Below are 13,801 nucleotides of genomic sequence, written 5' to 3' on the forward strand. Positions count from 1 at the left end.
TTCCTGAGCTATTGTTACTGCCTGGGGCAGATCTGAGCAGCTTGGCTGTCCCATGGAGGCGTGAGCAGCAATCCTGTGGTGTGGCCAAGGGGACATGGACAAGATGGGGAGTCTGGCATCTGCTCTTTGCTGGAGGGATGAGGCTGGGACACAGGCTAGGGAAGTTCTCGTGGGCATCTCCAATGCCCAGGAGAAGGAACAGGTCGACAGGGAGGGAAGAGGGTTGTAAATTGTTTTTTCTGCTCCACTTGCTGAAGACTATCTCTGTCCAAATCTTTTGTGACCTCTTCCTGTGGGAGTTTTGCATAGAAATAGGAAATAGAAATAATGAGAAGGGGAAAAGCGATTCTGTAGAGCTTGTGGGGAAGTATTACTGCAGCTGTTTTAGCTGGAGCTTAAAGTTGCAGTCCTTAAAGGAAAGGGAAGGGCCCTTGGTTGCTCCTGGTTTACCATGCACGTCCGAATGCATTTCTGCTTTGTCCTGAGTTGTATTTCTGACCTCCTGTATTTCTGGGACACCTGTATCCCTTTCAGCTCTCCAAAGACCTGCACTTGTCTCAGGCCAGGTTAAGGTGATCTGTTGCCTGAATTCAGAGCAGCATGTGCTCCACTTGAAGTGTTTCTTGCCTTACCAGTTTGTGTCCATGGAGCTGAGGTGGAGGACACACTGAAGCCCTCAGGTTGGTATGAATGGGCAGTTGCATTGCTCTAGTGATGTGTTTCCTTCTCAGTGTCCATCAGGGTATTTTTCTATCCCACTCTACAGACCGTAAGAACTCAGATGTTTCCTTGCTATCGGCAATCCCTTGTTAGGCTGATCTGAATCCCTGTGTAGAGTTAATTGGAGTCCAATTTGTGTATCTGAGTATTTATTGGGATGCCACAGAGACAGAGGCTGCAGGAGAAAGCACAAGGCTGGAGCAACGCAGAGTGAGTAGAATAGATTCGTAATTGGCAGGAACAGATGGCTTTGGTTGTAATGCCTATATTTGTATTTAATGTTAATATTCCTCCCAAAGCATCGGTACTTCAGAGATATGTAATACAACATAGAAGCATCTGGGGACAGAGGGGATAAAGGAAATGGGTTTGTTGGATCCCAGGAGAAATCCAGCTGTGGACTTTGCTTCAGGATTTCAGTGGGTGTTTGCCAGCAGAGAAGGCAGAAGTTAGCTCCAACCCTCCTTCAGAGCACTGGGGGCATTGCCTTGACATGCCTATGCCATAAATCCTGAGGAACCACGGTGGGACCCTGGAAGGGAACAGAGTTTGTGCCCAGTGTCCTGACTGCAGTGAGATATTGCATTGTGAAAGGAGCTCTTTCTCAGAGCAGTTTTTTTATTCCAAGGCAGGGAAAGACATCAAGCTCCTGCTCTGTTGTCCTTGCTGCCCGTGTCCTGATCAGTCACATCCCTGTCTCCTTACAGTGTCTCCTTACAGTGTCTCCTCGCACTGGTCCATGGCGGGATTTAGCGGTGTGCTTGGAATTGCTTTCTGATTAGTTGCCATTAGTCACCACAGGCACACAGGTGGAAGATTAAAGTTAATTCTGCGGCACCTAATTAGCTGTTGTTGCTGGAAGGGGTTGGAAGCAGAGACATGAAGTTGCAGTTGTGGCTGCACAACTGGGTGTCTCACAGTGAGATACCCCAAGTTCCACCTGAGACCTGTGTGTTACCTTTAACAACCTTTTATTGTGCTGTTAATAGATAAACAAGAAGTCTGACTCTCTGTGGGTGTAAGTCAGTGTAGCTCTGCTGCAGACAGGAGCTGTACCTTTCAGCCGAGGAGAGATGGAGCTTGTGGGTTAAATAATGACAGAGTTATCCTTTTGTGAGTGTTTGTGTGTGCGTATGAAAATGCACATGCAGGTGTGGACGTGCCCACACAATAGTTAAAGGTAGCTGCTTCTTTTATTTGCATTTAGCGCACCTTGGAGGCCCTACCTACACAACAGTCATAAATGAAATGTCATCAGATTGTGAACACGTCCCCGATCTGTTAACAAAATAATAATGATTTGTAGTTTAAAAAGCCAATTGAAAGACTCGCTGAGTAATATTCCTTCCAGTCCCCTGACATGTGCATATATTAGAATCCATGTGATACAAAGCACAGGACAGAAATGATCAATAGCAGGTTGCATTGCTCCTTCTTACAATGAATTAATTGATCTTGTCTAGCAGATTTTCCTCCCAGCGGAAGCTCTGGGTATTGGATGTGTCTTTCTCATTTCTCTTCTACCCTTGGTGCTGGAAACACGCCAGACAGTTTCATACCATCACTTAAATTTATTGGTGACCTGAGAAAGTTGTGTCACCCTTGAGACTGTTAACTTTCAGCTGAAAAGTTTGGTGACACCATAGGAGATACAGGGCTGGGTATTATAAAAAGTTCTCTTGATGAGAATGTGGAACTCCTCAATGCAGTCCTAAATCAGCAGGTCACACCTGAGAGCTGTGTTGAAAAGCTTTTCCTTATCCTTGAACCATCCTTATTTGACTGGCATCCTATTCTAAACTCAACATACTCCAAAGGTATAAACCAGCACTATTTATCATAGTGCTGGGCAGTGGAGCCCAAAAGCAAATGATTGTAGGGGGCATCCCTTCAGCCTAGAGAGGAGTCATCTTGTATCAAATGGTGGCAGGGATGTGCTGATAGAGTGGGAAACTTCTGCTGCTTTCTGTGCCAGACTATTTGGCAGTTTATGCTCTCTTTCTGGTAGATGTTTGGTGTCTCTCACATGTGGAATGACCTGTCAGAAGTAGAGCAATGGGTTATTAACCTGTTCTATCCTGACAGAAGTGTTCTTTGCGAGGCTCCTGTAAATGGCCTATTACAGAGTCTTAAATGTAAAGAAAGTAAGTGCTCCAAGCCTTTCATTCTTCTCATAGCAAATGCAGATAATGGGCAAAATGCTGTGGAATTACATTAGTTCATTTAGATCTGTTTTGTGGTTTTGGCCTTTGCTGGTAGAGTAAGAAGGATTATCTGTTTAAGGACTCGGCTTCTGGGTTCCACTCCTGACTTGCCTCATAATTTGATGCTGGATAAGACACTTAACAAAAGGCTGGCTCCCAAAATGATCGGTAGTGAAGTGTCTCATCTCCAGGTGTGCAGAAGGAGATTATACTTGTAGGACAGGCGAGTGAAGACTTCTTTGAGGTTGCACAGCAGGCCAGCAGTTGACCAAGGAGGAGGACATGTGTCTCTGGTCCTTCCTGTGCGTTATAAAAGAGCCCTAATTCTTCTGCTTGCTAAAGGATTTGAGATCTCCTGCCGTCTTAACAAGGTGCCATTTACTACTTCCATTTAATTTAGCTGAGAAGTGTCTACAGCACTCACTCCCACATCTCTAAATTACTCAAATCACACTATGGGGGCAGTAGAGCAGGCTGGGAGAGTTTAACTCTACTTTCTCCTTTAAGAAATCAGTATTTTAGGGCTGAAGGCACCATGCAAGCATGTATAGTCATGTCTGAATTTCTTGCTGATGGCTTCCCTGAAAATTGCTTTATGTAAAGCAGGGGAAGTATTAAAACAGGAGTCGACGCTTCACTAAAGAAGCAGTTAAAACACCAAGTTTATTCTTTAACTCTCTATTTTTTTATGGCCTGATTGGCATTAAAAAGTCTCTCTTTGATGTAGATTTGTAAGGGCTTTGTTGCTATGAACCAGAATATGCATTTGGAAATCCTGTTGACTGGCTGTGGAGATGTGTATCCCTAGAGACTGCTCTCATTTCCATATTCATTAAACTCTTCTGTGGCGCTTGAGAGAGACCCAAACCCTTGAATGATGCAGCTGTGAAAGCCGGGAGAGGAGACATCAGGATCAAGGCGCATTTTCATCATCAGTTTAACCCAGTCTAAGTCTATGTGGCCATCAGGTCAGTCCTGTGCCCTGCTGTTCTTCCCCTCTCCATCTTTCCACCTCGGCCACCCAATTGCCACTTTCTCCTCTGTGCCCACAGCAGCATGTGAGGAACAGGCTGCAAACTAGTGAAAAAAGAGTTTATGATGGATCAGGTTCTTCTAAGCTGTTGTGCTGACACAAGGGAAGAGAAAAACACGGGTTGGGGCAGGCAAACTGCCCAATGTTCCTCATTAGTTTATTAAGCCATCACTTCCTCCACACATACAGTTTGTCCAGCTGAAAACAATCTTTTCGGGTCTGTTTTGCACCATCCTATAGAATTCTGTATTTGGTATCTCCACCCATGAAATTCAATAGGATGATCTTAAAAGGTAGAAAGGTCTTTGCTTTTGTTTTACTTGCAAGGATGGCAATGTCCATTGCTTGTTACTTAATCCTTAGGGTGATCCAACCCTAACCATTCTATGATTCTATGAGTACGTGATCTTGTTGACTGTGGCTCTTGTCCTTTGAAGTCAATGGATAGCTTTTATTGACTTAGCTGGGCAGCAGATGAGGCCCTGGATGAAAGAGTCACTGCTTGTCTCTGTAGGTTTCCAAAGCAAATAATCACAGACACTTTCAAAGATGGCTGCACACAGCTTGTTTGTGAAGTGTTATTTAAAAGGAAAGTGAATTTCTCCCAGTTGGAGGGCTGCTGGCTGACCTGACCTTTTCAGACTGAAAATGGGCACTGAAAGTATAGTAAGATAATGATAATAAAAGCTCTCCTAGTCATTACTGGGCTGTTGCTGAAAGGGATTTGGCAAAGGCTGAAGAAATGTCACTCTGTGAAAGCTCTGCTGAAAGATGATTGTGTTTGACCCCGTCCAGCGCCCACTGAGGCTGGTGAAATCCCCACAGATTTCAGCCAGAGTGAGGGGGGCTGAAGGCCAAGAAAAGACTCTGCTCAGAGCACAGCCCTGAAGTATCATGCAGGTGATGCTGTGTTGCATGAGAATGCGCTGTCCTTAACAAACCACAAAGTAAATGTATATTAGGGGTCAGAACTAGATGGTCCTAAGGTCCTTTCCTACCGTAACTACTCTGTGGTTCTATGAATGTATGGTATAATAAATGCAGTTTCTTGGAAGGACATAGCCAGCCTTTGGTGCCAGCCATGCCCTGAATCTGTTTATGTGTTGAAATGGTACCTTTTAGGCTGTGCTTTTCAACACATAAACCCTTCCCTCACATGTATTTCTCCTAGCTCTTGTGCTCAACTTTCGTGATGATAACTGCTTCATTAGCTGCTTGATGAATGGTCTGTGCACATTAACATCATTTTATCTAGCCGGTAACTGTGAGCTTTATCCTGTGAAGCCGTGTGTTATCCATCACTGGGGGTTTTCTAAGAGGTTAGGCAAATTTCTGTTAGGAATGGTTTCATTTTGGGGGTAAGAAGATGGACTAAATGGCTTCTCAAGTGCGCATCTAGCTCTGCTATCCCTCACTTTAAAACTCTGCCATAATAATAACACATTATTTATATCACAAGCATCTCTGGGAGGCACAGTTGGCCTAGGAGGCTGCACCACTGCATTCCAAATCAAGAGGGCAGGCCAGCATGTCACAGCTGGGTGAAGAAGTACAAAGCAAAGTACTTGTCCCACCTAACCTCAGATGCTTGTGTGGAAATGTTTGTGTACAAGCTAGGCTAGCTAGCTTCTCCAGCTCTGGGGGTAGAAATGAATACAGTTCATGTTCCTTAATCAACATCTGAAATGTGCTGGAAGAACCTCGTGTCTCTGCTGACCATCATCCCATGCTACAGCATGTTGACCAAGGGCAAAGGAAGTTCTTTGACCTGGCTATGTGAGAGCTCAGTACCTTTTTCATTTCCACTGGTACACAGTGTTCATCCAAACATTTTTCTATCAGCTGCTTGTTTCTAAACATTGATAAGGGTTGTCTCTGTCTTCCTACTGCTGATGGAGCTGCTCATGTCTCTCTGAACATACTCCGTCATTCTGCAGAGATCTATCAGTGCAGGTCACTCCCCTCGCTGGCCTGGGAATAGACATTTATTTTAACACATTTGGCTTAGAATGCTGGGAATTATGTTTAAGCAGGTTATATAAAACCCTACCTGTCGTTTATTCTGATTCACAAATATTGATGCTATATTTTTGCTTAATTTTGGCCTTCATTCTGTAAACCTCTTCAGTTCATCTTTAATCTGCAGATGGCTTTGGCAGTGTTTCAACCTCAGCTTCTGGTTGTTGAAACCTGGTGCTTGAATTAGGCTCAAGATGCAAATAACCTGATTTTCAGAAAGTCTGAATATATGCAGCTGCCTTGTGGAGTTCTATGTAATGCAATTAGGGCTGTGTTTCTCACTGCCAAAAAAGTCACAAATGAATTAGGAGTCCAGAAAGAGAAATGTGACAGAATACACATAAATGTCTTTAGGAATTTGGGGATTTAGGAATACGGATGGAAGTAATTAAATGCCTAGCTCAAGTTTGTAGCTGAAAAGCACCAATATAAGTAATTTCAAAGGAGATTAAAGAGGAATGTGTTCGTGATCAGGAGAAGTACAGAACTAGGCATTAGGTCTGAATGAGTGATATGGCAGAGCCCAACTGATGGATGGGTCTGGTGCTGCCTCATGAGCTGGGGATCAGAGGAGCACATGGAAATATGACTCATGCCAGAGGACGTAATTAGAAAGAGTAAGTGCAGTAAAAAAGGAGGATGGGATAGAAACTAATACAAAATGGGAACTTACGTCTCCTCTTTCAACACCTGAGTTAGAAGTGACTGATAGGCAGCCCTTGAAAGCGCTGGGGTAGTCTCAGTGTGTTGAAAATGTATAAGGTGTGCCAGTGCTACAGAGGCCAGACACAGGCAAATACATCCACACTGAAAGACTGATGTGTTTCTGCATTTGCCATCTTTTGGGATATCGTGTCTTGCTGTACCAGGGAAGTGAAAATATTGTCTCCTTTTCAGTGTGCTTAGTCTGGGGGGGATCACAAGAGCGCTCAGTGAGGCTGGACTCCTTTCTTATCTCCTCCTGTACTCATTCTTTCCTTAAAAAGGCTTTTACTTGTATTTGAGGGCGAGTCATTTATTTATTTAAATAAATACAGATCTAATCCCTGTTGCACCTGTAAATATGGATAGCACATGGGTCTGTAAAGATTATGGATGCCCTTTTCGGCAAGCAATATCTTTTAATAGCATTGTGTGCAGTTAATCAGATTAAGTAAAAGTATCAGTGGAACAAGCAGTGCAGGTACAGGGAAGGAATAAGTGACAGGCCTCTTGGGAACTGCTGTTTAGTAGTATTGTGACAGCTAAGGTAGAAGCTTTTTTGCCTTTCTTTTTTGCTCACTGATGTCTGTGTTTGGGAAACAGCAAGAGCAGAACAAGCTGTTAAATTGCAAGAGACTCTTGCTATTACATTTCATAACAGATATGGTAAATGTTTAGTGCTTCTGGGCTTCTCCCATTGATCTCTGCCCAGACAAAGTGTTCACAGTGTTGGGAACTGGTTGTAAGTGGTTGTGTCCTCTGTGCCCTTTGTTTCTGGTTAAGGGGAAAGGCTACAGGGCATGTCCCATCTAGGTGAAAGGAGGGAATGAAAGATTGGTGCAGAAAAATAGGAAAGGTCTTGAAGTGGGTGTTGCTCTTTGTCATGGAGAAAGCTCAGTTCTACAGGGAGTCATCTGGAAGAAAGACTTCCAGTCAGTGGAGAGGGAACTGATACTTCTACAGTTTCAGAAATGCCCTGAAACAGGCATTTGCTTTAAGACAAGAGGAGCTGTGCCTCGAAAATGCCTCTGTCTGTCAACTATTATAAAGGACCATGAGACGACTAGCTCAGATGTAGAGATCTGGAGACATCTAACACTACATGTGCTGGGTCTGGGGACCTGGTCAAAGAGGAGCACTCGGTGCCACTTTAAGTCAAGCCAAGGATAATATGAGAAGAAGGGCAGTGGAAATGGAGGACATGCTGGGTGGGATATACCTCACTGAAGTGTTGCTTAGCAAGCTCACAGTGGGCTAGGAGCCAGGAGAAGTCTGCTGCAGTTTTGCATAGGATGCATGGGATGGTGCCAGGCCCACACCATTGATCCCGTATGGGTGCTTTTTAGGATGCTGGACAAATGCTGTCATTTGTTTCTCCCGCTGGCAGAGCTGTGACCAGTGCATCATGTCTTTGACATCATGTGCATGCTTTTGTACACTGTGTCCTTCAAAGAGAGCGTACATACGTCAGAGAGTTTCTTTTAACAGCTTTGCCTGGTAGTGCAGGTGTGATTTCACCAATTCTCCAAGAACAAGGAAGTAAAATTCAACCTAAAGTAAACCAAACACACTTGCCTATTTTTTGGCAGCGTTTTTCAGGTTGCTATTAACCTTTCATTTGAAATTTAGATTTGAAATTCAATGCTGAAGAGACTACACATTGATTCTGAGTGGCTTCTTGGGAAAGCATCGATTTTCCATTTAGAAAATTGATTAATTTAAGCTTAACCCTGTAGGGGGTGTTGTTGATTTTTTTCCTGAGAGACACTTTCCTATGGAAACCAAATCTTTGGGCCTGAAATTTAAACCAGTTTTGCCAAAGCCTAACAATTATGAGTGATAAAATAGTAAATGTTATAGGAAATAACAGCTGAACTGGGGGAGAGACATGTTTAGAACATTAAGGCCAGGCCCAGAAAAGTAATAAAACAGTCAGAATAACAGTTAAAATTAAAACAGGCCCATGGCCAGATTTAAAGATACTATATGTCTGGATGGTGGTGGGGAAAAAAACATGGAAAGCAAACACAGAGCAATGGCTGGCAAAGGAAAACATCTGGCAATGGATTTGCCATGAAATTAATTTCAGAGAACTGATGGGTGAAGAAGTTTCTCCATCAGGGAGGAGAAAGTATCCCAACGTAATGCAACAGCATTTTGCAGCGAGAGGCAGAGGTGTCGTACGTGTCCCATGGTGCTGAGCAGGATCTTCTGTGAGCCTGCTTTATTTGGAAATTCAAATTGCTGACGCAGATTAGCAGCGCTGAGCCCCATAAGCCAGCATTAATTGGCAATTTCCAGTGCCTGCGTACATCATGGGTGCTCTGAAGGTGTTGGTGCTGCAGTCAAGGTGTGCTTCCAGCTCATAGGTCTGGACCTGAGCTGTGTCTGGTGCTAGGGACAGTGCCACAGCTTGAGATGCTGGATCATTTAGCTGAATCAGAGCTGTGTGCAGTTATATTCACCCACTGTAAGTAGCCAAGCTGGCTAATTTAAAGCTGGCTGGTGGTGCAGCTGAAGTTCTGAGCTGCTGACATGCCTGTGATACAGCACAGATATGTTCTGGTTGTAAAAGAGGGATACTGCTGGGCCCTCAGTGGTTGTTTCTGGGTAAAACTATAGTATAGGAGAAAAGAAGGATAGGATAGGATAGGATAGGATAGGATAGGATAGGGCAGGGCAGGGTTAGGACAGGGTTAGGACAGGGCAGGATGGGACAGGGCAGGATAGGATAGGACAGGACAGGACAGTATAGGACAGAATAGGATAGGACAGGGCAGGACAGGACAGCCAAGGCATGACTATAATGATTCTGTGGTTCTAAGATGATAGTGTCGGTAGCTGGCTGAGATTTTTGGAGCTCTGTGTGTGTAACCAAAGGCTGAAATTAATTTTCTGGTTAATTTTCTGGTTGTTTTACAGGCAGATTTCATACCAAGATGATTAAGGACTGTTTTTTTCTATTCTGATTGTATAATGAGATGAAAAGGGGATAATGCTTATTTTAGTGGAGTATTTTTGTAGAGTTGAGATGAGTGTCGTATATCATATTTCATGTGTGGATCAGGGTTTGATTGTATTCTTTTATGCCTTGATGTATTTTTAGGACAAATAGTTTTCATTTCCCCTGTGCTGTTAGTTAGGCTTCTAATCCATAGGTTGACCCACAGAGACGTTTGTTGAACCATGAAAATACTAATTCCAGAGAAATCAGAATATTATTTGCACTTGAATGCAAAATAGCATGGGCTTAAATGATGTTTAGGTAGAACTTTATTAACATTTGAATATCTCTGGAGAGCTGTGGTATCTGTAGGAGAAGTATTAAACTCAGTAGTGTTTGTTTTTCCATAAGTAAATGAGGAGAATTGCAAGTCTTCTTGTCAGTCAGCTGAATATTTGCAAGGATTAACTAATGTATGGCAGAGCCAGCATGGACCGACCCTTATCCACCTGATTCCCCTTCTTCTGCTCCATCATGTGGGGTGTCAGCACTGTAAGGGGTCATGGAAGGAGCAGGAAAAGACTGTCCTAAAGTAATCCTTGTGTGCAGAGTACCTCCTCCTAGGGTAGCATAGCTTAGGGACTGATGTTGCAGTTCTGGTGGCAGAAGCCTTCAGAAAGGCAGGTTTATGATGCCTCGGGTGGGTTTCACCATAGTGAGAGGGAGCTTACACCAGCTAAGGAGCTCTTCTGCTTGTACTTTGAGCTGCAGACATGACCACTGCATTCCCCCGCCTAGGTTCATGGCCAGTGCAGCAAGGAGAAGCCAGCTAAACTGAAAGGAACCAACCAAACTTTATGGATCCACCATACCAGTCTGCCCTAAAGCTGCATAAGCCTCAAGCCTGTGGCTAAAGCTCTGATCCTGTTTTCCTCAGTCCCATGATTTTGTGTGTTATTTTTATGGGCCACACAAGGCCATGCAGACTTGTAGGTGGTGTTCCCCTGAGGAAATGGAGAAGTCCATCCAGACCAAGTGGTTGGTGTTCCTCTGCAGCCAATGGAGAGAAAGAAATGTCTCTAGGACATGTGTTATCTCCTCGTGCCCTCTGCAGCATGTGGCCACTGTTTTCACTTTTACTGACTGCAAAGAGAGGTGGTCTTGCCCATGTGGAGACATCTCATGGAGCTTGCCAGTATGTGTCTGTTCCCTCTGAAGAAAGTTATGCACCAATTCTACCAACTTCACTCAAACAGGTTCCAGAATGAGATGTTGCTGAGATCTATGTTAATAGCTGGAAACAAAGCTACAAAGACAAAAGTAAAAATGTAATTAGATGTGAGTCTAGATTGTATGTGGGATCGGAATCAATATTATTGACAAGAGAAATCTTAGAACTCTTTCCTAGCTCATGCTAGGAAGTTTTTTCCTGCTTTTCATTTTGACTGCTCAGGGCTTATCTCAGTTGCGGTGACCATGGGGCTCATCTCTCCTTGCACCACCATTCTGCCTTGAGGTACTCCTCAGAGATGATCCTGGATGGCATTTTCAGAGGTATCCCAACACTGGGTTTATCTCCCCTGATTTCTTTGGGCCTGCTCTGAAATCAATGAAGAGGGAAAGGCACTTGTAGAAGGTGGTTCATCCCATCCACCTTAGACGTCCAACCTATAAAACATGTCATGACTTGTGCTCTGTATATGGCTTGCTCTGTTGATCAAAGGGGAAGCTTGGTTGGCTGCTGTAGATCAGATTCCATGATGGCCAGAAGTTTGGGATCAGTCCTGCTTTAAGATACTAGGAAAAAAAAATCTAGTGGAATCTGTGTCCTGTCTTTCAAGTGCTTTTGCAAATCCCACCCTCTGCCTTAGCGTTTGTGCTGCACAGCAGCCGATGTGCTTTGTGCTTGCTCTGTGATGTGATACATGATGATCATCAAAGCGGTGAGAGTGCTGCACAGTATGTTCCACGCCAGCTACTTCCTCTCTGGTTTAATTATAACCGAGTTTGTTAATCCCAGTCTTGATTAATGAGCTTAATATGCAAATGTTATGGTGAAACTGAAGCTCTTGCTCTTTGTAATTGCTTGCAGACAGATTACCACTTCGAGTACACGGAGTGCGACAGCAGTGGCTCCAGATGGAGGGTAGCTGTCCCGAATCCATCGGTGGAGTGCTCTGGACTACCCGACCCGGTGAAAGGGAAGGAATGCAGTATGTTGGCACTTTTCATTTTACACACCATTACCACCTGTTTGCTCTATTTACCTGTGTATAACTTCTTAGCTCTGTCACTAATGGCCTGAGTGTCCCTGAGTTTATCCTTCTCCTCCAACCCTTATTCTTGTCTCTTGAAGCTGTGGAGCAGGGATTGTTTATGCAGTGTAGTTCTATAGCTCAATATCCACTACAGGTACCATTGTATGCTACTTCACATACAGGGCATGTCTATTAAAACAACCCTTGAAGAGATGTTGTTGCTTGTCTTGAGCTGCCATACTCTTCCATTCTGCAGCTCTCCACTTCATTTGTAGCTGTATTGGCCAAATTGGTGACCAAGAAGTGGCAAAATTATATTTGCATAGCATCCACATTCTCGTTACCTGCATTATTTAGCTAGGTATTAAGCTGAATGCATAAGTAATGTGTAAATGTCTTATTTGTCTACGTTATTTCCATAGTGAAGCTTTTGCATTTTATTTATTCATGTATTTATTTTTAACAACTTGGAGTGTGGGGTTTTTTTATTGTTAAAACACTTCGCAAACACATTTGAACTGTTCCTTCACTGTTTTGTAGCTTCCCAGACTGAATGCTCTTTCCCACAGGTCCTTGCTCCAGCAATTCTCTCCGCAAAAGATCCTAGCAGTGCTTTACTTTCTCAGTAATTTGTACCAGGGGGTATAAATTATTCTATCTGACAAACAGGATGAACCATGGCAACATCCTTCCAGTTCTGCTGTAGGAGAGGCGAGGTTTACTCACTTCTGACTCTCCTCCTGTAAAGGTTTATTGTTGATTTCTTTATGACATATGTTCCAGTGTGAGGCACATAAACGTTTTCCATAGCAGTGTTGACCACTGGAAGATTTCTGACTGCCTGCAAACATCATTTAAGAAGCTGCCATGTTGTTCGTGGTGTTTAGGTTTAGTTTCTGAGGTTTTAAATGTGGAATCTCTGTATATCCTTAGGATGTGTTTTTCAATTACAGAAATACAGAGCTGGGAAGCACCTCAGGTGATCCCATAATTCATTCCCAGCCCAAATAGCTATAGCAGCAATTATTTTGTCATTCATGGCTGATGTTTGGCTAAGCTGTTTTCAGGGACCTTCTGTGATGGAGAGCCCGCAAGCTCTCCAGATATTTGCTCATCTGTTTTGTTTTTGTCATTTTCCCCCCATTACAATTTTTTCTGCTGTTGAATCTCAAATCTTCAAAGCTGTTACTTTTTACTGTCTGCACAATAAAGGAGCAGGTAGTGTTATCCTTCCTGCTTTTGGTGTACTCTGGAGCACATAGGTGTAACTCATTTTTTTCCGATATACTATTTCTTCTTAAATCTTGTGATAAATGGTTTAAGGTCCAGCATCATCTTGACTTTCTGCTACAGATTTCAACAAACGGTGTACTTCCTTCTTCATTTCCTCTTATTTATGTCTCTTTCTGGTCTTAAGTCAGTTCCAGTGAAAATTCAACTCTTTTATAACACTAGATGAATCTCTGGCTTCTCCATATCTCTCCCCCTGCTAGACAAGGAGGAAATACTTTGCCCAGTAGATTGGCTGTAGTATTGTACACCGAAGTACAGGATTCTATTAAATACACTGGAAAACTCATCTCACTAGATTTCTCCCCTCATTGTAGTGTTGCTGTTAAGCCCCATGGCAATTCAACTGGTTTGAAAAGCAATTAGATGTTTGACTTTTTTTTACTGAACCCTTCAGATCTCATCTCTCTGGGCTCTTGGGAGTGCAGCGGCGTTAATGTAGTTCTGTGGTTTTGTGTGTGTCTGTGGTAGATTATCTGGCTTAAGGAAATGTCTGGCTATATTCTGATGGCAAAAGTAATTTTAGGTTTCTCATTTCTCACTCTTTCACCTTTTGCTCTAAGAACAACCAGTCTTTCGGGCTGAAAACATGAATCTGTGAACAGCAGTCAATCACTGCAGGAATGTGTAG

The 13,801-nt window shown here is 43.4% G+C and overlaps 1 protein-coding gene across 1 annotated transcript in view; it reads left to right on the forward strand.

Annotated features, from left to right (window-relative positions):
• The first annotated feature begins 11,717 nt into the window (after positions 1-11,717).
• Positions 11,718-13,801, forward strand: part of KIAA1324L (KIAA1324-like ortholog) — a 48,141-nt gene continuing 46,057 nt past the window's right edge. The window contains exon 1 of the mRNA XM_010018215.1: positions 11,718-11,835. The gene's annotated coding sequence lies outside the window, so the exon portion shown is untranslated. The remainder of the gene's footprint in view (positions 11,836-13,801) is intronic.

Source organism: Nestor notabilis, unplaced genomic scaffold, assembly GCF_000696875.1.
Source record: "Nestor notabilis isolate BGI_N333 unplaced genomic scaffold, ASM69687v1 scaffold11987, whole genome shotgun sequence".
NCBI classification, from domain to species: Eukaryota; Metazoa; Chordata; class Aves; order Psittaciformes; family Psittacidae; genus Nestor; species Nestor notabilis.